At 33.0% G+C, this 24090-nt stretch overlaps 1 non-coding gene across 1 annotated transcript; it reads left to right on the forward strand.

Moving 5' to 3' along the window:
* The first annotated feature begins 21326 nt into the window (after window positions 1–21326).
* On the forward strand, window positions 21327–21433 carry LOC133305302 (small nucleolar RNA R71). Its single transcript, XR_009750755.1, has one exon. It is a non-coding gene; the product is annotated as a small nucleolar RNA R71 (small nucleolar RNA).
* The last annotated feature ends 2657 nt before the right edge of the window (window positions 21434–24090 follow it).

Raw genomic sequence — 24090 nt, forward strand, 5'->3', positions numbered from 1 at the left:
TTCCATCACCTTTAATGAACTTAAAATTTAAATTGAACATACTGCCAACCAGAGGATGAATGGTTTAGCTAAGCAAATAGGTGGGTTGTACGTTCTTAATCAAGAAGTTCCTCAAAAACAAGATTCCAATTATCCCAACCAAAGCAATAATACAAAGACCATAACAAACCAATCTATGTGGCACTTCAAACTTGGTCACTATTCCCAGCCTATTATGTAGACCATATGTTCACAAATTCCATTTATCAATAATAATATTGTTGTTCTCTGTGATACATGTCACTTTGCAAAACAATGAAAATTACCCTTTTCATCTAGTGTTTCTCTATCTTCTTATATTTTTTATTTAGTTAATGCAGACATTTGGGGTCCTTATAGCATTCCTTTCATCTTTGGTCATCGATATTTTTTAACCTTGATTGATGAATATTCATGTTTTTGTTGGGTTATCCTAATGAAAGTCAAATTAGAACACATGACCATCTTCAGAGTTTTATAATACTCATTGAAAATCAATTTTGAACCACTATAAAAATAGTTCGTAGCAACAATGGACCTGAGTTCTTGATGTCAAAATTTTCAATACAAAAGGTATTATACACCAAACCATTTGTGATGAGTCTCCACAATAGAATGGTGCCATCAACACATTCTAAAAACCTTTTAGACCTACTGCATCACTCACGCAGTACACCTTATTAACAAACTACCACCTTGTAATCTAAAAAAAAGTACATACGAATTATTACACAATAAACCTCATATTTTGATCCATCTCTGTGTCTATGGATGTCTTTGTTATGCTTCTACTCTTTTTATTGGTCGCACAAAATTTGATGCTAGAGCCAGAAAAGCTATTTTTCATGGATACCAAGTTGGTACAAAAGGTTACCTATTATATGACCTTTCCACTGATAACACATTCGAATTTCGACATGTTATCTTTTATGAGTCTACATTTCCTTTTACCAACTACAACAACATTCTCCTTACTCCAGAACCTCCCTTCACCAAAATACACCTACGTAAGATGATAAAACCTTATCCCAACCACAAAACTAAACATCAGAGACAACCATACCTCATCCTTCCATTGAAGATATCAATTCTCAACCACATATAACTCCAAGGAGATCAACATGAACGAGGAATCCACCAAGGTATCTCAATGATTTTCACTGCAACCAACCCACTGTGCATACTGCAACCACCTCATCCTCAAGTACTTATAAACCTCTCTCTCATCCTTTAACTTTAGTGCTATCCTACGATCACTGCTTTCCTCCCATGCCATATTCCACATACATACACACACAAGCTGCAGCTAATATATGTTGGCAGCAAGCTATGCAAGACGAACTACAGGCCCTAGACAAGAACAAAACATGGACACTAGTTGATCTACCACCTGGCAAGTAACCCATTGGTTGCAAATGGGTAAGGCTGATGGAACCATAGATTATTATAAAGCTCGTTTGGTGACAAAAGGCTTCATTCAATTGGAAGTATAAACTATTTTGATATATTTTCACCTATTGTTAAACTTACAACAGTTTACACACTTCTTGCAATTGTTACTGCTCGCAACTGGTTCATTGAGCAATTGCACATGAACAATGCTTTTCTTTATGTGACTTAAATAAAGAAGTCTACATGGTGGTCCCTCCAGGTCTTCGTATTTCTTCTTCGTCCTAAGTATGCAAGTTGCATAAGTCCTTGTATGGATTAAAATAGGCTAATAGGTAGTGAAATGCTAAGCTCATAGTTGTTTTACACTCGTTCGGTTAAACTCAATCTCTTGCAGATTGCTCTTTATTTGTCAAACATGAGGAGATTTTTTCACTGTGTTGCTTATTTATGCTGATAACATAGTCTTAACTGGGAATAGTCTGGCTAAAGTCTCCACAGTTAAGTCTTTCCTTGATCAACAATTCAACATAAAAGATCTGGGTCCCTTGAAGTTCTTCCTCGGTCTGGAAATTGCCAGTTCTAAATGTGGTTAATCATCAACTAATGTAAATATGTGTTTGGATTACTTTTTGATACAGGTTTCTTAGCTACAAAACCCGCTTCCACTCTGTAGGATCCAACTCAGAAACACCAAGGCACACGATATCATGAAATTACATAGTATCACAGGCTCATTGTAAGACTCTTATATCTTACCACTACACATCTAGATATCTCTCATGTTGTTCAACAACTTAGTTAACATGTACCCAATCCCATGGACATCCGTTACAAAGTTGCGTGTCGTATTCTTCATTACATAAAAACGTTACCATCAAAAGGTTAGTTTTTCCCTTCCACAAACAAATTTCACATATCTGCCTTTAAGGACTCAGATTAGGCATGTTACCCTGACACCAGAAGATCCATTTCTGGCTTCTACATATTTCTGGAATCCTCCCTAATATCTTGGAAACTGAAGAAATAGACCAAAGTATCCAGGTCTTCTTCAGAAGCAGAATATCGAGCTCTTGCGATCTTCAGTGGCTCCAATTCATGTTTTGTGATCTTCACATCTCCATTTCCCAACCTGTATCGATTTTTTGTGACAATTAGGCAGCCATATACTGGCTCACAATCCCACCTTCCATGAGCACAGTAAACTCATTAAATTGGACTGTCATATTACTTGATAAAAGATTAAAGCTGGCTTACTTCATCTGCTCCCCATTTCCATCAAACACCAGCTTGCAGACACATTCTCCAAAGCCTTGCAGCCTACATAATTCAATACTCTCATCAACAAGTTAGGGTTACTTGACATACATCTTCTTACTTAATTGGGGTATCATTGTATCAGTAACTTAGTTAAATTTCTCCCTTTTATTCTTCAGTTACTTCCTTTCTTAAAATATCACGTGTGTATTTCAATTAGGCTAACCACTTTTTTTTGGTACAAAGGCAAAACACTTTTAGTTTAGAGCCTTTTACTTTTCTCGCCTCCGATAAAGTAGTGAAACCAATATAGTGTATACACACATCAAGATATACTTGTTGTTATTGAATATGTAGAAAATGTGAATTCTTTTCTCTCCTTCTTCTTCTTTCAACGTTCTTCTCTTTTTCTTTTCGTTGATAATATACCTTATGTGAAAGAAAAAATATAAACCAACGACAACGTAGCATGAAAATCACCCACTGGGACAAACACTCTATTGGTGATGTTCTCAGTGTTTTGGAGTGGAAAAGGAGATTGAATAATTAGGGAAGAGGGTAAAAATTGTAAACACAAATTTAGAATAAGGTTATAATTGGAAAAAGCATGAGGACTCTGACACAACCAACATATATCTTAAAAAAAACCTTCTCCAAGGAGCTTTTACCTTATTCTTTTTTTACTCATTATAAAAAATTATATATTATAACTTTTACTAATATATATTTGGCTAAGTTTCTTATTTTGAGAGAAGATAAATTAAAAAAATAGCAAAAAGGATATTTAATGGAAAAAGAGACAATTAATTAAGAATTAAAAGAAATAGAACTATATAACCCGATTAGTTAATCTTAAAATTATTGAAAAAGTTTATCCTATACAATAATTAATATTATAAAAATATATTTGAATTAATTTAAAGTTGTAATAATAAATCACTCAAATATATAAGCATTAGATGTATTAATACGCATTTGTGCTATAATTGACAAGTTTATTACATAATTTTTTATTATCTTAAAATAACATACGATGTAACAAAGTGACATTTTATGTGTTAGATATGGATTAAATTGATTAGAGATATAATATAAAATAATTCATGTTGATTCGTTTAATAATTTAATTTTTTGTTGAAGTTCAAGAGATACATCGGTGAATCATGCATTCTTACTTAATTGGTTAAAATTGAGTAATTATATAAGCCAAATAATTAGAAAATCAATCCTAATTGATAGTGAAAATTAATCTTAATTGATTCGAATAAATCCAGGACATGATGATAACGGTAATTTTTTTTAACTTTTATTCACCATAATAATTTGGTTGATCATCCTTCAATCATGTCACTAATTGCTATATGTATAAAGAAATCAATAATTGATTGGTCAACTCCCCCCAAGTTAGGTCATATATGTATATCATGCTTAACTTATCAATTACTAGGTGGAATGTCCTTACTTAAACGACATTTATAAGTGCATCCACAAATTGGTCTTCAGATTTAATGAATGAAAACTGAATAATCTTCTGATCTAGTTTTCTTTGATAAAATGGCGATCAACTTCAACATGCTTGGTGCAATCATGTTGCACAGGATTTTAAGCAATTTGGATCACAACTTTATTATCACATAAGAAGTCCATAGGCTTGGACCATTACAATCATAGATCTCCCAAAACTCTTTATATCCATAAAATATCACATACACCTTGTGCCATATCTCAAAATCATGCTTATGCATTAGATCAAGCCACTACCTTTTGCTTCTTACTCCTCCAGGTGACGATATTATAAATGAGAGATATCTCGAGTTAGATATCTATGTGGGGTGATCCTCTACCCAATTTGCATATGTGTAACCTTCTATTGTGGGAGCCTCATTCTTTGAGTACAAGAATCCTCGTCTTGGTGCTTCTTTCAAGTACCTTAAGATTTCATACAACATTCAAGTGATCTTCATCTGGAGCATGCATAAATCGACTCACTACACTAACAACATATGAAATATCAAGTCTAATGTGTGCAATATAGATTAGTCTGCCTACTAGTCAATGATAATGACCTTTATCTATTGAGTTTTCTTATATGGACGTCTTTAATTTATCGTTCACTTCCATTATTGTCTCCACTGATTTTCGGTATTGACATTCCAGATTTAATCAACAGATCCATGACATACTTCAATTGAGATAAAAAAAACCTTTTTTGGAACGTGATACTTTAATGCCTAGAAAATAACGTAGTTGTCCCAATCTTTCATTTTGAATTTGGTTGCCACATATTTCTACTAGGTCTCCATCTCTTCTATGTTATGACCTACTAGAACTATATCATCCACGTACACAATGAGAGTTTTTACCTTCCCTTTCTTGTTTTTCACAAACAATGTGTGATCATAGTTACTTTATTCATATCCAACCACCTCATTTCTGCAGTGAATCTCTCAAACCAAGCTCTCGGTGATTGCTACAATCCATTTAAGGATTTCTTCAATTTGCATAACTTTCATGCATACATGGGTGTGCTCTCCTGATTCTTAGAGGTAGTTTTGCAAGAACTTTTTCCTCTAGGTCACCATTTAAGAAGGCATTCTTCGCATCAAACTATCGTATAGGCTAGTCCCTGTTGGCTGTAATGCATATCAAAATACGAACGATGTTCATCTTTGCCACTAGTTTTAAAATTTCCTGTTAATCCACTCTATATTTCTATGTATAACCTTTCACTAAAAGTCTTGCTTGTACCTATCAACGCTTCTATTCGCCTTAAGTTTCATTGTTTATACCACTCTCATCCAATTGTTCATTTTCCTTTGGGCAGTAAGACAAGTTCCTAAGTTCACTTAGGGCCAACTAACACTTCCTACATAATATTAAAAATAGATACTTTGGAAAATTGATCAATTGTTAAAGCATGAGAATCTGATGATCTTTTAATAGAGATTAATTATTAATTGAGTGTATGATACTTGCTTTAAGATCAGGTTCATATACCTTTTTGTGAATACCTCTATTAGAATTAAGTGGGTATCAAGGAGAAGGTTATAAGGTGGAAGCTTCAAATTGATCATTTTGGGAGGACTCTTTAGTTGAAGTTGTTAATGCGGGTACTTTATATGCTTCTTCATTGGCAAAAATTGACTCACCTATTAAGTCTTCATTAATGGAAATATTTGACTATCAAGTTAAAACTAGTTGTGGGGAACAAATAGTTCTTCTAGGTTTCTAGTTCAACAAACTCAGTGCCACCTTAGGGTTGGGCATACAACCCCTTATTAGTGCATGCTCGAATTCGCATAAGAAAGCATCAAGGGTGACATGCAACTTCTAGGTGGGAGGATGATAATAAGGATAACCCTTATGAACATTAGAATAACTAACAAAGACACACCGCGTGGCACAGGGATCCAGCATAGTTCACAAAAATTTGGGAATGTGAACATAAATAGTACATCCAAAGATGTGGGGTTCTAGATATGGCATGTGGGAGAAAGCGCAAAAGGAGTCTAGCTTCTGCTGAGAAGCATGAAAGTCAAGAATAAGAGAGTCCAGTTGATAAGATAAACAACTAATTTAACTATTTCGCATAGTAGAATTGTTGCATGTTCATGCCAAAGAAAGAGAGAGAGAGAGGCACAAACTACTTCCATAATCTAACGATTCTTTTATTCTACAAAACCATTATACTCCGACGTGTAAGCGCAAGATGTGTGATGATGAATATGTTGCTAACGTAAGCACTCAGCTAAGGAAGAATATATGAACTCTTGTGCATTGTCAAATTATCATATCTGTACGGTGTAGGGGTGTGCAAAAAAACTGGTTCACTTGCCCTGCCCTTAATCCGACCTTGACATGACCCATAAATACCTATATTTTTTGAACTGGTTTAAATACTGACCCACTTTTATTTGGGTCAGTTTTAAACCTGACTTGTTTTAAAATTGACTCATTGACCCAAAACTTGACCCATACCCATTATGTGAAAAAAAGGAAAAAGAAAATCACAATTACATTAAAAGAATAGTTTTAACATAAAGCAATTACGTCAAAAAATTTTACGAAAAATATTTCCATAAAAACTTTTCACAAAAATTTTTGACGAAAAATATTTCTATCAAAATATGTGATTAAAAACATTTCTGCAAAAAAATTGACGGAATATTTTTTTTGTCAAATTTTTTTACTAAATATAAACTTTGTCAAAATATTTCACAAAAAAATATATTTATCAAAAATTTCGACAAAACACATTTCCATCGAAATTTTTTTAAGGAAAAAATTTCATCAAAATTCTTTACAGATTTCAAATTTCGGCGAAAGTTTTCAACGGAAATATTTTCGATAACCTTTTTGACAAAAAAAAATCATCAAAATTTTTAGCGAAACACATTTCTATCAAGTTTTTTGATAAAAAAATATTTCCATCAAAATTTTCAACGAAAGACATTTCTGTAAAATAATTTCGTAAAATTTTTGACAAAAATATTCTGTTAAAATTCTTTAGAGAATCTAAATTTCGTCAAAAATTTCAAATCAAACATTTCCCTCAAAACAATTTCCATCGAAAATTTCGACGAAACACATTTCCATCAAAAATATTTGACGAAAAAAAAATTTCATCAAAATTCTTTACACATTTCAAATTTCGGCGATAGTTTTTGACGGAAAAATTTTCGTTAGACTTTTCGACAAAAAAAAAATTTCGTCGAAATTTTTAGTCAAACACATTTGCATCGGAAATTTTCAATTAAATATTTTCGTCAAGTTTTTTGATAAAAAATACTTCCATCAAAATTTTATACAGAACACATTTCTGTAAAAAAAATTCGTAAAAATTTTTGACAAAAAATTTTTCGATAAAAAATTTTGACGAAAAAAATATTCTGTCAAAATTCTTTAGAGAATCTAAATTTCGTTGAAAGTTTCGAATGAAACATTTGTCTCGAAACAATTTCCGTTGAAATTTTTGTCAGAACACATTCCCATCGAAATTTTGAACGAAAAACATTCCGTCAAAATTTTTGACAGAATTCTTTTTCGTTTAAATCATTTGATAGAAGAAATCATTTTCATCAAAACTTTTGACGGAAATTAAATTTCGATAGAAAATTTATTTTTGTAACAAATTTCATTAGAGAAAAAATTTCGTCGTTTTTCAACAAAAAGTATTCCGACGAAAAAATAATTTTGTGACGAAATTTTCGTCATTTGCAATGTAAAAACTTTGACGAAATTTTGTGAGGAAATCAAGTCAAAAACAGGTCAGGTCAGATGTGACCCACTTCAGAAACCAAGTCAGGTCAGATCCAACCCGATTCTGAACTAGTTCAACAAAATCCAAACCAAGTCAAACCTGACTTGGATCAAATTAAAGCGGGTCGGGTCAAAATATCTGACCTATAAAAACCAAGTTGGGTCGAGTCGGACAAAAACCTGACCCATGCACAACCCTAGTACGGTGCATTAAAAGTAATCTCTTACACACATATAAAAATATGTGGACCCTAATTTTTCTCTTTCTTTTACTTTTCCTCACATGACACCACATAATTTTATGTATGTGTGGAAAATAATTTTATCTCCAACAACATAAGAAACTTTAAACCCATATAATTAACTAAAAACAAGAGAAACTATTATTAATTAATAGCATTGTGTGAACCAAAAATTAACAAAATAAATATTTATAGCTACTTTATTATGAAAGTGAGGGAATATGTTATTATATAATTATCTTCACCTAGGAAATTCATTATTTTTTCTTTGAAAAATTATCAATTTATATTACTCTCTCTTCTATACTAAGATATTACACTTTTAAAAAAAAAAAAATTAATATGTACCATATTTTTATTTATTTAATATGAACGAGTCTCTTACAAATAATTTTTTAAGTCTTCGGCTCAATATTTTCGGTTGTTAATTTTAAACTCAACTATCAACTTTAAGGTTTTAAACATAAAATAAAAATTTTAGGTCAAATCGTAAAATCAATAATACGGAGTTTTAAAGTCTAAGAAATATTATACTTACAACTTTTTTTTACAACCTCTTACAATCATATCTTAACACTGTTGATTTTCGTCAATCAACGGTTATTATTTATTATAAATTAATAATTAATTAATGAGTTTAATTTGTGAAAATCATAACTGTTGATTGACGAAAATCAACGGTGTTAAGATACGGTTGTAAGAAGTTGTAAAGAAAAAGTTGTAAGTATAATCTTCCTCTTAAAGTTTTATTTAAAGGTTTATTGTTTCTCACGTGTAGTTTATTTTTACGTACATATAAAAAAATTAAAAATATATATTCCATATATAAAATAAGGATAAAGCATTTCTCCGGTCAATGGAAATAAATTGTTTTCGGTGAGCACAAAATGACGTCATTTTATGGCGAAAATTAAGGTGTTTTTGTAATTATAGTTTATTGCAGGGTTATATTAATATTTATCATTATAATTTTTTAATCTTACAACCCAAAACTACATCGTTTTGGGCACATTGGAAATAACTTTCTCCAGTGACCGGAAAAATGCTTTTTTCATAAAATAGTATTATTTTAGTAATAAAAATATAATGATTTAAAGCTATTGTAACAAGGAGAGTAATTTTGAAAAAATAAAATAAAAATAAAAACTATTTACCCATTTTATTTCTTTGAATGGCCAAGATAATAAATAAAAAAAAAAAAAAAGTGGCAAAGATAATGAGAAAGAAACAATTTTCAATGCTAAAAATTATAAAGTGGCAGTTGCTGACAGCTTATATTGAGGCACTTGTCTCCGCGATTTGACTTTAACATCGCACGTGGCCTCTCTCTCCTTGTTGGGCCTTTGTTTCAAAGTTCAAACCTTTACCTCTTCATATAGTCACGTTCCCACGCATCTGAATCATCGCATAAAAGGATTTAATATTTTTTTATGGGGAAAATTTATTCTTATGTTGGATAAGATATATTTTTTCTCCTACACATCCTTCGATATGCCACTTTTTTTCTTTTATTTTTTTTTATTTTTTCAGGTGGTGAAGTCCATAAATTTATATCTATGACATGAGATAACTATCTCCTTAAACATGAGATTAATAAAACTTTTTTTTATGTAGTAGAAAATATATTTTATCTCTTTTATATTTATATATTTATATATATATATATATATATATATATATAAAAATATATAAATTTATGAGAAGATATAAAAAGATAAAATATGAGTCCTATATATATATAAAATAAAATTTATCTTTTATATCATGGAAAACATTAAACTTTTAATCAAAATAAATAGACATTTAACTCATTTTTCTTTTTTAAAATATAAAGTGTTAACTTAATTTATAATATAAATTTTAATATTTTTTCATTACTTATTTTATATTATTATTATTGGCGTTAACATTCAATTCTACGCTATTTATTCATTAAAAAATTGTTATAATAATAATAATATTATTAAATAAGAGTTTATTTTTCTACCGTCAATTACATTGAGCTCAAAATAATGTATTTTAGGGCAGAAATTAAAATATTTTTGAAATTATAATTTACTTCAGAAATATAATAATTTTTTTAATTATAATTTTTTAATCTTTTAATACAAACTTATGTTAATTTAAAAATAAATATATATAACTTATTTATATTCACTCTGCAAATATTAAAGCTATCAAATAAACTCTTTTAATGATACATCCGTATAAAATTAAAAGTAAAAACAAAAAGTTTTGCAGTTACGACAAACAAAAATTAAACCCTAGCAATAATTACAAAAGATTTGACCTTCATAACGTCGTCCCTGACTCCTGTTATGAACAAGGACAGGGACATTAACCTTGGCTGCTTCTCACGACTTTAGTACCAGACGTGATTATCGATGGAGAATTGGAGAATAATACAATATTAATTATAATTTCTATATATACAAGTTGTGGTTACTGATTAAGACATTATTATATTAAATGTTTTTCTTTTTTATTTTCGTTTCATCACTGGTTTGCTAACCACTTAACCCCAACCACTGAATGCCTACTTGGACACTATACTTACTATACCAGACATAAGCCTCTCCCTTTACTCAGATATCGAATCCAACCAGGTTCCAACTCAATTAACGTACTACTTGTCCGTTAACTGTAACCTTGTGACTAACTGACTATGATTTTCCACCCACTCTGAACACCCTTGTACTTTTGTTAGGCTAGCTTAAATCATTTTCTCCCTCTCGTAAGTCATATCTTACCCTTACTTTAAAAATTTTGGTTCATAAATATACATTCATTTTATAACTTAAATTATGACTGCTAAACTATGAATAAATAGTTGACATCTTTCACATGATATTAACTAGGATAATATATAATTTTTTAACAAAATTTTTTTTTATATAATTTGGAGAATATCCTTAGTCAACCTCCTACGATCATTTTGTCCTCAAAGTACGGTCTGAAGACTATCTTTCATTTAAACAACGAGTGCATTGAACTTCGCCTACCAGAGAAATGATGAGACTAATCTCCCCTTCGAGAGAGAGAAATATCCTTTTACCCTCAAAGATTTTTCAAGAATTTGTTAATTCTTTTAACAAATTATCTCGTTGGAAGTGACATTTGTATGTGGATGTGAAGTTATATAATTAACATGAGGAGTAATTAATGATACTATGTATACTATGTATTAATTATAGAATTAGAGTTGCGTTCGAAAAGCATTAAAATTACAAAGTAAAAAGGAAAATTAGACTTATAGAAATTTTTCATGTTCCGAAAAAAATAGCGATTTAATATGTTAAATTAAATTAAAATAGTTTTTTTATATTTTATAACTTGCGTATAAATATTAAATTATCTATAACTTAAATGTTCATATCAAACTACTTTCCCATATAGTGGTGTAAACAAGTCAAATTAAGTTGAGTAGTGAAGCTTAAGCTTGACTAATGAAAAACATTATATTACTCAAATTTAAATCATTTATTTGAACAAGAGAAATCTAAAGCTTAAGTTTAATTTATTTAAAATTAAAATATAAAATTTTATTAGGATAGGATATTGTTACTACCAAATAAAGTTACTACCAATGCCATTATCATATCTTAACCGTTGATTTTTGCCAATCAACCGTTTATCATTTATTACGAATTAATAATTAATTAATGAGTTTGATTTGTGAAAAAGATAACTGTTGATTGACAGAAATCAACTGTTAAGATATGGTAGTAACATTATTTGGTAGTAATGTGGATAGAATTAAGGAGAGATTAGATTCTTGAAAATCAAGTTTCCTTTCTCAAGCAGGAAGAGTAACTTTATCACAATCAATCCTTTCTTCTATTCCTTACTTTCATATGCAACATGGAAAAATTCCAATCTCAATCTGTAATGAGATAGAACGGCTTCACCGTGACTTTATATGGGGTAGTCTCGAGAGGAGGAGTCATCATCATATCAGTTGGGAGACCATGAAAAAACCGAAAGAGTTAGGGGGTCTTGGTCTTAAAAGTTTAGCCATAATGAATGATGCTTTTCTTGCTAAACTTGCATGGGCAATTCAATCAGATTTCCAGTCCTTATGGGTCCAGGTAATTCTTTCTAAATACAAAAGTGGAAAAAGAAGTCAAAATATTTTTACTAGTAAATCGGGTGATTCTCGTTTGTGGATTAATTTGTGCAGAGTTTGGAAAATGATGGAAAATAATTTAAGGTGGGAAATAGGTGATGGTACTAAGATTCATTTCTGGAAGGATGCGTGGAATCCATTTGGAAAACCTCTTATTGAGGTTGATGAAATCAGTGGTAGTATATCTGATAGTGAGAAGGAAAAATTCATCATTGACTATATTTCTCTATCTGGTTCTTGGAATGTTAATCTTTTACAGACAATTATTTCAAAGGAGTATTTGGATGTGCTTTTGAGTTGTCTTCCCCATGATCCCTCGGATGGCCAGGACCAGTTACAAAGGCATATTCCTGGGTTTTCTTATATCTCAGTAAAAGGAGTATATTTGTTATTGTCTACCTCTCGAATGGATTATAATGTTAATGCATTCCCTTGGAAAAAAGTTTGGAATTGGAGTGGTCCGCAAAGAGTAAAGTTTTTTGGCTGGAAATTTTTTCACAAAAGACTTCTAACTCGGCATAGATGTGTTGCTTGGGAAGGAGTGAGTCTAAGTCCAGTTTATGGATCAGATAGTGAAACCCTTATTCATGCTACGAGGGATTGTCCAAAAGCCAGAGATATTTGGGAAAAACTTGTCCCATTGAATATCCAGGACAGTTTCTTCCAAGAAGAAGTTGATAACTGGCTGTTATTTAATTTTTTAAATAATAATTTTGTTATTTTGCAGGTTCCTTGGCATATCATTTTTCTGATAACTTGTTGGTTCTTATGGAAGTGGAGAAATGAGTTAGCTCATAATCATCATCCGCCCTCTCTTACATATAATATCCAACAAATTCATCATTACATAAGGGAGGTGCGCGAAGCTTTTCATCTTGGAAGATATAGCACAATGGTTAAGATTAACCAGCGTATTCACATTACTTGGAAGCCTCCCAATGAAGGATGGATAAAAATAAATTCAGATGGGGCTTAAAGAGGTAATTTGGCAGCCTGTGGCGAGGTTTTTAGAGATGCCTCTGGTAATTGGTGCAATGGGTTTTCTTTTGGTATTGGTGTCTGTTTAGCCATTTCTGCAGAGCTTTGGGGAATTCTTAAAAGTTTGGAGCTAGTTTGGGAGAGAGGTTACAGGAAAATAATTGTAGAAAGTGATTCGTTATATACAATCACGGTGCTCTCTAAATCTGGTGATGCAGCCCGTGAGTCTCATTTGTTGACTCGCATACGGGCATGGTTGAAAAGAGATTGGTAGATTCAATTATTACATGTCTATAGGGAGGGTAATATTTGTGCAGATTGGCTCTCCAACTATCCTTTGGATCATCCTCATTATGTTGGCTTCTGGTTCTATCACTTTCCTCCTCCTGGAATTATAAGTTTATTTGTAGCTGATTTAGCTTCTGTTAGTTTTTCTCGTTTAATTTCTTCCTAATTTTTTTCTGCCAGGGCTTTGCCCTTTAGCCTACCAAAAAAAAATATCTTATCCCAATTTTATTATCCTATTTAACTTATTTATATTTTGATTATTTTTTCATTTGATATCTTTTTGCACTACTTTTAAGGTTTCTTAATTTAATATTTAGAAGGCATTTACGTTACAATATGTAGTAAAAATATATAAGTATTGTAAGAAATTTTATGATAATTGGAATTAGATAAGTAACAATATTAATGAACAAATTATAATTCTCCAGATAGAATTATAATTTATTAAGAAATATTAATAAAAAAATATGATTGTTCTGTCTAAATGATAGATATGTTCAATTAGAGATTGATATGTTGATATTGGATCTTTTTGCCCTCTCTCAGGTACTTATAGGGGAGGTACCTTAGAGATCAGCGGATCACTGTGTAATATCATATAAACGGCATAGCCAAAGGGTGGGATGTGTGCAAAGTAACAAGCTAAGAGAGAGAGTTTAGAGTATGTGTATCTTATTGGCAAGAGTGGACTTTTGGGCCTCTTAGGAATATTGGGGGTCTGGTTGTTGATCTATTTCTGCCGTAATACGATTAGTATAATAAATGAATATTTTCTTAATTTTCTCTTAGTCGTTGGTCCTTTTTTCCCCTTCTAGAATATGGGCCTCTAACATGTCCATAACAATTATTATCTATATTTTTTCTTATTTGTTGATTTTTTGTGATTGGATACACATACAAACTATTTTTTAGCTTCTATTGTTAAGTTTATAAAAACTTGAAGTTTATTCATTTGTTAGTCAAGTTTAAACCTTTTTGTTTAGTTAAATGAATTATATCGATATTTAAGGAATCAACCTTGAATATCTCATGAATAAATTTATTTATTTGTGTAGGCGCATTTAAATTTGTGGAAGCGTCTAGACCATTGCAGTTTGGGATGCGACGAATTATCATCGTTCTAATTTATCTCTTGAAGTGTAGAATCTCCTCGTGTATGATTTCCCTTCACGAACTGCTCTATTTAGCGTAGCAGCACGAACAAACTCATTGAGGCTGGCTAGTGACAGATCTTTCAAACTATGTCTCAAGGGAAAATGGGAAGTGCGTGGGTACTTTTTCAGATCTGAGCTTACTTCTCATGTTCAATGACCTGGAGGCTGATAACTTAAGTTGTGGTAATTACATGGGTAACAAGAAGCCCTAGCCCTAATCTCTTTGGGCTCTAGGCTTCTTGGGCTCTTCTCATACTCTTAGCCCAATTGGGCTTAATTAAAAGAGACAAATCCAATAATCTTTCACTTGCTCTTTTGGGTACAAACTTGAGTCTAACACCCAAGACCATGTAACCCACAAGTTAAACCACCTCATCCCCTGTCTCAAGCAAGCCTGGGGATCTACCACATGGTATTAATCAAGCCTCCTAGTAATCAATGAATGATTATCTAATTCGGTGCTACTCCACTAAAAGCCCGAACTTGAAATCCAAGATTAATAACACATATAACATGAATATGCATCGCCCCTTTGTAGAATGTAAATAATTGATGGATGAGTTTCCTATTACTCAATCAATTATTTATTCCTTTGACTTTGATAATTTCTCTAATGGATTACATGCATTGGCTAGTATCTTCAATATCCAAGTACTGAAACATATCAAGGGGGCATATCCTACAAATTTCATATTGTTTATCTCATAAATACTGATAATCAAATATTCTCACTCCCAAAATACCGATTTATTGGTCGTCAATAAATCGGATCTCATCCGTTGGTAAATTGAAGAATGAAAACTACTTAATTACCAATTTTAAAAAAACTTAGGATTAAGAGCAATTACATAACTATAGTTAACTAGAGATTTAATACCTTACGATAGAAAAATAAATTTAATCAAATCTCTCTTTGATCCCATCAATGTGAATGTTAATTCACACCAATATTTTACAATGATTCGAACATAACCATTTCATAAATATTGCAGCCTAAATAAAGAGTCCAACTTTATTTAACAGGTGTGAAACAATTCATCAATCGTGAGAAACTATGGTCATGTCCTTTATGAACATATCTAAATGATCAAATACTTGACAATTGATCTAGACCATAATTTTTGTAAATTATGTGCACGAAACAATGAAAAATATCTCATTTGTAAAATTCAGAAAATGATTATATTGCTTCATTGTCTTACTCCAAGAGCACAATATCTCCCACTCGCTTAATGCAAGTTTGGAATCCTCTTAAGACCCAAAGAAATAACATCCTCTCGAACACAAGTTTAGGAAAACTCTTAGTAAGTGGGTCTGTAAGATCTACCTTTAATGATATCTTAGTTTAGTGAAAAACTCATAGCTTGAGGTCAATTTTCTTGAGTCAATATCCACTTAAAAAGTAAATCTGTGAAAATATAATCTTTTCAAGACTCCCACTAGTATATACTAGCATATAAACCTAGTGTTCCTCTAGGATCATAAAAGGTATCGTTTCACTACTCCCACTGTGTGGCAAATATCTAGTTTGATGCACCACATCTTATACATGAAACTACATGTTGTCAAAGCATAAGGTATCTTACTTATGCACTCTTCCTTCTCATGAGTCTTTGGAGGTTACTCCTTCTGAAGATGAATTCCATGTCTGAAAGACATGATTCCCCTCTTAGAATTGCCAAAGTTGAATTTTGGCAAGAGTTTTGTCAATGTAAGTAGCCTAAGGTGATGCGAACGATTTATTCTTTCGGTCTCATAAGAGTTTTATAGGACTTTTATACCAAAACAATTACTTAGCAAACTCTTTAAGCTTGATATTACCTCCATGTTGTTTCCAATAAAGAGCATATCATCTATATAAAGTACTAAAAAGGTGTTGCGTAAAATCGTCAAGTGCACCGATCGTACCAAGTAATAAAATGATGAGTAGAGTATCGTCTCCACGAGGATTGAGGCACCGAAGTTATTACAACTATTCCTCTCTTGTTGGATTAATAAAAATGGTTTTAAGAACAATTTTGGTTTGTAGAATGAATGAAACAATTTAAGAAAATGTAAATGATTCAAAAGTTCTTTTAGAATTCAAGAACAAAATATTAAAGGTTGGAAAAATATTTGAGAAAATATTGTGGTAAAGAGACGCCAACACCTTTATGATCCCCACCTTGTAACTTGAATTAACGTTTACATTCAATTATGCAATTGATCAAACGATTCACTATCTTTTATTTAATCGGTTAAGCCTTAATTCCTTAATGATCTTAACTTTATCAACCCTATTAGAATCCTAATCCCTTAGAAATCCTTTTTTAAGTTGAGCCTTCGAATCAGCGAATCTTTCACGTTTGCGATTCTTGTAGGATATCCCTAGTGCATAAATGAACAGTTATCTTACCTCTTGTCAGGAATTAGAATTCTAATATTCCTATTGAAAACCCTAACCCTCGCAATCCTAAAAGAGTGATCAGTTCTAGAAGAATTATAAGATGAAGAACAAGGTAAAATAAACTCAATTAACATAGATGAATATAAATTTAACCAAATCACAAGGGGTTCACATCAAGGGTTGTGACCCTTACAACAATAATAAAACTAGCCAAACATATTCATGTCTGACAAAATAAAAAGAAAAGAAAATAGCATTTAGAACCTAAAAGAGAAAAGGAAGATGAAGTTATTCCGTCTTGATGATCGAATCCTTGAATCTCCTAGAAGCTCCAACGAATTCCCACTCTCTTTGTTGTTTTTCTCTTCTTGATTGTCAAAAAGTTCTTCATTTCTTTGTTTATAATCCTTTTATTAGGTTTTGGGAAAACCTACTTTCAATGGCTCTCCAATTGGGCCTCTTTTTTGAGTAATTCACATCAGATTAAAACTGAAAAATATCGCTCACGCACTTTGCGCCAAGTCTGGCGCACTTTGCATGAGAAAACAGAACTGAAGCTGTCAAACGGCGCACCGTGCGCCAAGCTGGAGCACGTGCGCCAGGTCCCGAGCACCGTGCGCCAAGCTGGCGCACCGTGCTCCAGGTCCCGCGCACCAGATGGAAAACTAGACTTCTCTCTTTTGCTTTCTTTTGTGGGGACTCCTGCTATTAAAACACATAAATTGAGTGAGAGAAGATTGAGAAGGAATAATCAATATTTCTTTCATTTATGACTTATTTTTACACATTTATGATTAATTCCTTGCTTCTTTTAAGTTAGAAAGCATTATAAGCTAGACGCACATCAAACAATTCTCAGATTTAGATGTTGCTATCCTCAGCAATAAACAGAATTAAAACATGGGAAGCAAGGTTCAATTAATCAAGCATAACATTGCATAGACAATAATAAAGATTACTATACTAAGCATGAATGATTTCCAAGTCAAAGCTTAAAACGATGCTTATCAACTTCATTCAAATATCAGAGTCTAACTTGATTACCCTTCACAAGACATAATATTCACTCATCACTCAGTGTTTGGGGTTATTCATCATCACTCAATTCATCACAGCTGTTGTACTACCATAAGCTTGATCTTTTTCTCAAGTTCCTAAAGATGAGGAACATCCACACATGCTTGATTGATCAAAAGGGCTTCTTGAGGTTATAACTTGGTTTGGCTTAAGGTTAGGATCTTTGGGAAAGTAGCTGAATAATCATTGAGATTGAAACACTATTTTCATTAAGACTCAATCATCTCTCAATTCAAGTTTCAGCTCCACTATTTATTTGAATTCATGATTCATCATTTTTCTCACGTTTTTCTTCATCATTGCTTTTCAATTTTTGCAATTTTTTTTCTTTCCTCTTTAAATTCACGTGAGAACTATTCTTTTCTTTTCCTTTTCAACTGCTTGACTTCTAGTGGAGCTTACCTCAATCACTTCTAACTTTTTGATTATTGACATTTCAATCTCAATTAAGGTAAGTTCTGATGGAAGTGGTCTAAACAGTTTAATAAGATAATTGAACAAAAATGGTCTCAGGCTCAACATGGCTAGCAATGAATGATTTCTCAGGTGGCTATTTGGCCATAAGCTTAATAGAATAAAATGCCTCTATCACTTCAATCAACACATCCATTGGAGAGAATTATATTAAGTTCTAGAGTACTACTGCAGTGAGGACTCTTAAAAAAAATTTAACTGTATAGGCACAAACCTCACAAGCTATGGTATCAGACTAGACTCTTCTTAATTTCATTCCAAGCATCATTATCCATTATTAACACAGGAATTAAACAAACGAGCAATCATAATCTCTATTCATGCTCTATGCAATGCCATGACAATAATACATATCATACAACGCTTCCTTATTTTCAACCAAGGAATTGACTGAGTAGCAATCTAAATCTGAATATGCTTTCACATATCAATTATCACTAATTCTAAAAACAAAAATTTACTACTAAATAAAAATTAAACTGGAAAGGTTAAAATAACTCCCCTGAAGTATACATGAATTCTCTGACTTTCTGTTGCTCCTTTCTGTTGTTCCTCTGTATGTGATACCTTATGATAACGCGTATGCGGTCCCAATTTCTAGATTTAAAAGATTGCTGTCCCCAGCAATAGACTACACATCAGAAATAAGGAGCATATAATAATAACAAGTAGCAGCATAAGAAATTCATCAAATATTCATCTCCATGGGTAAAAACTTAAAACTAAGATAAAATAAAATAAACAAAAACAAAACTAGATGCAGCAAATTAAAATAAAAGCATAAATCCATTGGGTTGCCTCCCAACAAGCGCTTGTTTAACGTCACGAGCCTGACGTACCCCATGTGATCATGGTGGCTGGTAACTCGGGCTCAGTGATGACACCATACCCTTGCTCAGAATTTGTGTCCTGCCATAGTTATACTCATATGTATGTGGATAAGGAGGAGGGCTTTTAGGAACTTTAAACTTAATTTTCACATGCTTTTTCTTGCTCTTGGGCTTTTCCATCTTAACATTTGGCTTGTGTTCTTCATGCCGCTGATGGACTTCCTTCTTGTTCCCTTCCTCAACCTTTTTCTCCGCAATGTAGTTGACTTGATTCTTAGATTGAGAAGAAGGCAATGGAGGAGCTTCATTTATAAGTACCTTGAATATTGCTTGCTCTCCATCCACGCGCATTATCAACTCACCCTTAGGTACATCGATTAATGCTCTTGAGGTTGCTAAGAATGGCCTCCCGAAGATCATAGGCACACTGGCATCTTCATCAATGTCAAGAATAACAAAATCAGCAGGAATTAGAAATTTGTCTACCTTGACTAGCACATCTTCCACAATAACATGTGCTTGCTTTGTTGAGCGGTCGGTCAGTTGAACATTCATCCTGGTTGGCTTTACTTCATTAATCCCCAGCTTCTTCATCAGGGTTAATGGCATCACATTAATGTTGGCACCAAGATCGCATAAGACTCTCTCTATAGTCGTCTTGCCAATGGTGCATGGAATACTGAAGCTTCCTGGATTCTTCAACTTTGGAGGCATATTTTTCTGTAAGATTGCACTGCACTCCTCTGTTAGTGTAATCGGTTCATCCTCTGTGAGCTTCCTTTTCTTAGATAATGTTTCCTTCAGGAATTTGGCATGTGAAGGCATTTACTCCAGAGTTTCTACAAAAGGAATATTAATATGCAATTTCTTAAAAACATCTAAAAATTTAGAAAATCGCTTCCTTTGCTCATTTTGCTTGGGCCTCATTGGATATGGGGGTTTCTCAAATCGGGAGAAATCCCATTGCTTCTTTGAACTGCAGGAGGTTGTTCCTTTGCTTCTTCTTTATCCTTTTTAGCTTGTTCATCCTTTTTAATAGAAACTTCAACTTCCTCTTTTTCTAGCTCCTCATTCCTTGTTGTGATGACATTGCATTGCTCCTTTGACACTGCATTGCTCTTTTCTTGACTCCTCTCAGCTAGTTGTCTTGAAAGTTGGCCAATTTGAGTCTCCAAGTTTCTGATGGAAGCATCATGGTTCTTGTGGTAGGCTCTTGTCTCATTCATGAAGGCATCAATAGTTTGCATGTGATCATTTGTGGTCTTGGAAAGCTGCAGCATTGTTTTCTCCAATTCTGATGGCTCTTTTTGTGGAAGAGGAGGAGGTTGCAGGTAATTGTTGGATTTATAATCCAAGCCTCCCCCTTGATTTCTCCTCTGAAAGTTGCTCCCTTGGGCACCATTCTGATTCCTCTGGAAACTTTGAGTATTCTGTGGTGGCCTTGGATCATACCAAACTCCATTGATTTGGAACGGTTCAGCTCCATTGAGTGTCAGGCACTCATTAGTATCATGCTGCTCTTTGTAGTACTCATAGTTAAATACATTAACTTTAGTTGTTGAGATCTGCATTTTATCTAGCTTGGCGTTCATAATGGCTAACTGTTGAGAAATCACCTTTTGCTCAGCTAGTGACGCATCATTGTTCTCTAATTGTAAGATTCATTTCTTGGACTGAACAGGTTAGGCTGTCATAGATGCATTTTCATTCCTTGACATACAATCAATCAGCTCTAAGGTTTGAGCTGTTGTCTTCTTTCTTATAGTTCCAGCAGCTGCACCATTGATAATCATTCTGGAGTCTGGTGTCACCCCATTATAGAAGACTCTGACCTTCTTGGTATCTGGCAAGTCATATTGTGGGCACTTTCTGATCAACTCCTGGAATCGGGTCCAGGCTGCACATAAGGTCTCTCCTGGTTGTTGAGTAAAATTGGTGATTTCATTCACCAACTTATTGTACTTTTCCATGGAAAAGATCTCAACAAAGAATTTGGCTGCTAACTCGTCCCATGTGCGGATACTGTTAGGAGCCTGTCGATCTAACCATTTGAGAGCTTTCCTGGTCAAAGCAAACGGGAACAATCAGAGTTTGATCGCATCATCTGTCACTCCGTTGTGCTTAGTTGTATCACAGATTCTTAAAAATCTGTCTATGAAGTCGTGAGGATCTTCATAATCTTCTCCACCAAACTGAGTTTTCTCCACCAATGTGATTAGTGCTGGCTGGATGTCATAGTTATTGGCATTAATTGGTGGCTTGACCATGCTCGAGTTTGGCCTTGTGAATTGTGGGGCCAAAACTGATTCCATTAACTCATCTGCCGGTGGTGGATCTTGAGCTGCCATCTTAATTTCTACTTCAAAAGGTGAAGTAGAAGTTTCTGTTTGCCTCCTCTGCTTGGTAAGTTGTCTTAAGCTCCTTGTGGTCCTTTCTATCTCTAGATCGTAGATCAAAGTTTCAGGATCAACTGTACCACACATAAACTAAAGCAAACAGATTAGTAACACAAAATCCAATCAAGAAAATCAAAAGTTATAAATAAACTTGGCGTAGTCAATCCCCGGCAACGGCGCCAAAAACTTGTTGCGTAAAATCGGCAAGTGCACCAATCTTACCAAGTAATAAAATGATGAGTAGAGTATCGTCTCCACGAGGATTGAGGCACCGAAGTTATTAACTATTCCTCTCTTGTTGGATTAATAAAAATGGTTTAAAGAACAATTTTGGTTTGTAGAATGAATGAGAACAATTTAAGAAAATGTAAATGATTCAAAAGTTCTTTTAGAATTCAAGAACAAAAGATTAAAGGTTGGAAAAATATTTGAGAAAATATTGCGGTAAAGAGACGCCAACACCTTTATGATCCCCACCTTGTAACTTGAATTAACGTTTACATTCAATTATGCAATTGATCAAACGATTCACTATCTTTTATTTAATTGGTTAAGCCTTAATTCCTTAATGATCTTAACCTTATCAACCCTATTAGAATCCTAATCCCTTTTTAAGTTGAGCCTTCGAATCAGCGAATCTTTCACGTTTGTGATTCATGTAGCTATCCCTAGTGCATACATGAACAGTTATCTTACCTCTTGTCAGGAATTAGAATTCTGATATTCCTATTGAAAACCCTAACCCTCGCAATCCTAAAAGAGTGATCAGTTCTAGAAGAATTATAAGATGAAGAACAAGGTAAAATAAACTCAATTAACATAGATGAATATAAATTTAACCAAATCAGAAGAGGTTCACATCAAGCGTTGTGACCCTTACCACAATAATAAAACTAGCCAGACATATTCATGTCTGACAAAATAAAAAGAAAAGAAAATATCATTTAGAACCTAAAAGAGAAAAGGAAGATGAAGCTCTTCCGTCTTGCTGATCGAATCCTTGAATCTCCTAGAAGCTCCAAGGAATTCACTCTCTTTGTTGTTTTTCTCTTCTTGATTGTCAAAAAGTTCTTCATTCCTTTGTTTCTAATCCTTTTATTAGGTTTTGGGAAAACCTACTTTCAATTGCACTCCAATTGGGCCTCTTTTTTGAGTAATTCGAATCAGATTAAAACTGAAAAATATCGATCACGCACTTTGCGCCAAATCTAGCGCACTTTGCATGAGAAAACAGAACTGAAGCTGTCAAATGGCGCACCGTGCGCCAGGTCCCGAGCACCGTGCGCCAAGCTGGCGCACCGTGCACCAGATGGAAAACTGGACTTCTCTCTTTTGCTTCCTTTTGTGGCGTTTCCTGCTATTAAAACACATAAATTGAGTGAGAGAATGATTGAGAAGGAATAATCAATATTTCTTGCGTTTATTACTTATTTTCACACATTTATGATTAATTCCTTGCTTATTTTAAGTTAGAAAGCATCATATGCTAGACGCATATCAAAAGGCTATTGTCTCCCCGTGGATCCTTTACATACAAATATACACGATTCATCAAGGTTTTCTCAAAATCAAGAAATATTTTAATAACCCAATCAAAACTGATGTTCCTTGACCTGAATATTTACTTAAGTTCATAAAATGGACTTTCACAACTTGCATATCGTGTGTTCCTATTAGCTATAAACTCTTTTGGTTGTTTCATGTAGATATCCTGACATCCAACTCCCAAAATAAAATCTCATAATTAAGAATATTTGCAGTAACTAAGAATCTGGATAGACTCAAGCATGACATCTAGCAAAAATTTCCTCCAAGCTAGCTGTAAGAACCCGCATCGTTAAATAGGAATTTAATTAATTTAATTATGAGGTAACAGATAAATTCCATAATTGACCTTGAATAATTATGTGAGGACTTAAATAATTATAGTAAGGGCTTAATAATGTTGAAAGTCGTTTTTCTGACGAAAATGGCAGATACCGATTCTGCTTCACGGTATAAGTGCGTACCGATGAAGTATCTAGAAAAATTATAATAAGTGTATGAATATTCCTAGAATAATATTTAAGACTGGTATGTCAAGTTTGGAGTCGAAATAATGAGAACTGACGTCAGAACTTATACCGACTGTGTGTAAACGCGTACCGAAAATGATAAGCGAAGATATTATTGCTAATACTGACGCTTAAGACTTAATGAAACTATAAATAACAATT

Source organism: Gastrolobium bilobum, unplaced genomic scaffold (genome assembly GCF_033153095.1).
Source record: "Gastrolobium bilobum isolate Gb01-03AN ecotype WA unplaced genomic scaffold, APGP_CSIRO_Gbil_v1 utg688, whole genome shotgun sequence".
Taxonomy (NCBI): Eukaryota; Viridiplantae; Streptophyta; class Magnoliopsida; order Fabales; family Fabaceae; genus Gastrolobium; species Gastrolobium bilobum.